Source organism: Odocoileus virginianus, chromosome 3, assembly GCF_023699985.2.
Source record: "Odocoileus virginianus isolate 20LAN1187 ecotype Illinois chromosome 3, Ovbor_1.2, whole genome shotgun sequence".
Lineage (NCBI taxonomy): Eukaryota > Metazoa > Chordata > Mammalia > Artiodactyla > Cervidae > Odocoileus > Odocoileus virginianus.
The window spans coordinates 17,357,644-17,360,445 of record NC_069676.1 but is presented as its reverse complement, the minus strand read 5'-3'; positions in this window follow the sequence as shown (position 1 = coordinate 17,360,445).

The following is a 2,802-nucleotide window of genomic DNA, read 5'->3' as shown; positions in this document are numbered from 1 at the left end:
TGGCTGAGGCAGGCAGCCAGTGGGCTGGGGGAGGGCTCTGGGTGGTCACGTGACTGCCCGCCTGCCCGACCGGCCCAGCGTGGGCCCAGCGCCCAGCACCTTTCCCCCGCTCCCAGCGCCCGCAGCCTCTGCCCACAGCACCTGCCCCCACCAGGCTGAGTGATTCACGGGTCGTCCCATACCCTCGAGGCACAGCCTGTTTACCCTCTGGGCCTCTGGTGTCTGCCTGGGTGATGGGCGTCTTCCAGTTGCTTTGCGGGGCACCTTGCCTTGGCCAGTTACTGTCTGTGTGCTTCAGCTGCCCCTCCAGACACCTCACCAGGGCCCACAAGTTCTTGCTTCCTCCCTCTTTCCCCCTCCCTCATCACGCTTCAACCGCACAGGCCTCCTCTCTGTTACTCCAGATTGCTAGGCCTGGTCCTGCTCCAGGACCTTTGCACCTGCTATTATTCCTTCTGCCTGGAGCATCTTCCCCAGACACCCCCATCGCTTCCTCCCTCACATCCACCAGGCCTGTCTTTTGTTCCCTGCAACAGGATGGCACCCAGCACACAGTTGGCACTTAAGAAATGTTTGGCTAAATGGGCCAACTCAGAGGGTGGTTGTGAACATGAAATGAGGTCACGCATATAACCTGTTGATCCCAGTGTCTGGTACGTAGCAGGTGTTCAACAGACATCAGCTTAGCATTGTCCAGGGAGAAAGAGAGGAGCAGGGTCTGTCTGGGGCAGGGAGGGGATGTGCCACTCTCCAGAAAGGACTTCCCTTGAGAAAGGGCCTAAATACAGACCCAGACAGGGCACCAACTGAACTGGAGGATACCCCAAGAGTGAGATCTGGGCCTGGTGGGCTTGGCTCAACCCAGGGTGGCTTCCTGGAAAAGGCATCCTGTGCCTGAGGCTGCAGAGCTGGGAATTGGCAGAGATAGGATTTGAACCCAGACCTGCAGGTTGTCTGTGAAGGGGGTGGGCGGGTAGACAAGCAGAGAAATGATGGCCAAGCCCCCTTTGAACGCCCCTGTCTGCCCCTGGGACAGGGATCCCAGCTGTGTGCTGGTGGGGGTGGGGGGACAGACCCAGTTGGTGGCTCTGGGCACTAAGCTGGGAGGAGGGAGGGTCTAGCCACTGGGCCTGATGACCCCTGGGTCGTTTCCTTGGAGCCATCACTGTGTTTGCCAAACAGCTGGGGAGCAAAACAAGGGCATCTCCCAAACTCTCTCCTCTCCCCAGCCAATGCTTCCCAAAGGTGGCAGGGAAGCGGGGGTGGGAAACCCAGGGTGAGCCCCTCCCCCTCCCCACAGGGCTGCTGCAGTGCAGCAAATGGGGAGCAACCCAGCAAAAATAACAAAAATGATCATAAACACTGAGTCAGATTCCATCCCTCCTCTGGCCACAGCCCTCCTCCCCACCTCCCTGGGGTAAAAACCCAAGTCTATCCCACCACCCACAGACTGCACAACTCCTTCCCCATCCCCTCCCTGTCCTCCTCTCCTCCCTGTCTCTCCCCCTCCTCACTCTGCTCCACACAAGCCTCCTTACTGCTCCTCCAGGACACTAGGCACAGTCCTGCCCCAGGGCCTTTGCACAGGCCTGAGCACTGCTGCCTTACTCCTATTTTCATACCCATTTCACAGAGGAGAAAACTGAGCTTCAGAGAGACTCACTCGCTGACCCATCCATTTGTAAGCAAGGTGGGGACTCAGCCCCAGGGCCTTCACTACTGCTCCCTTCCCCCAGTTTTGAGGACTTACCTCAGGCTCTTTCTCTCCCTTCAGTTCTAGTCAAACTGATGCCCCACAGCCAAGTCTCTGCCACACACTCTTTCCATGTATCATTCTGTTCATTCTCACTGAGCCTGGCCCTCCAGGAGCCCCAGCCTCTCAGGGAAAGAGGAGCCCAAGGCTGCCTGTGGTTTATATACAGATAGAAAGGACTTGGAGCTCCAAAAAGGTGGGCTATGGAGGGTTGGAGATATCCCACAGGAGTAGAGTCAGGGAAGGCTTCCTGGAGGAGGTGGCACTGGGTCTGAGCTTGAGGATGGATCAAATGTAGCCAAGAGAAAGATGGGGGGGTGGGAAGGTGTTCCAGGCACAGCCTGAACAACGGCCCTGAAGTGGGAAGATGTGCACAGTTCCTTGGGACCACAGCAGTGTCTGAGTCGTCCCAAGGATGAAACTGAAGTCCTCAAATGCCAGGGTGAGGAGTGAAGATAGTTGGTCTGAGAGCAACAGGGATGTTCCTGAACAGTGGCAGGGAGATGAATCTAGCTGGTGCAAATTGGCTGGGACTCCCACAGTCACCCCTGGGCCAGATCCCAGGGAAGCCAGAGGCCACCCTGACCTTACCACATAAGACTGTGGTTTCCCAACACCCTGAGCGGCCTCAGGGCCAGCCAAAAATGCGGTCAGAGGACAGGAGGGCCCCCATGAGACTGGCCTGTGGCCCTTGCCCTGCCTCTGTCTCCCCCATCCTGACCGGTGCAGCCAGAAAAGCCACAGGGAGATGGGCATAGGAGCGGCTGCGCCCTCTGATCCCTCCTCCTCTTGATCCTGCTCCTTGCAGTTTCCCAGACATTCATTTATACTAAAGTGTGAATGACTTCCATTCCAGGAAGAGACATCTGAATGCTTCACCCGGGTGGGTGGGGCACTCACAGTGAAACTCCAGACAGGAGGTCAAGCTCGTCAGGGTGGCATCATTCAAGTCTCGAACCCTGGCTCATGTGATATGGTTGCACACCTCCGAAGCCCCCAGCACCCCACCACTGAGACCCACCTCGGCTGGAACAGAGGGCACTGGCCTC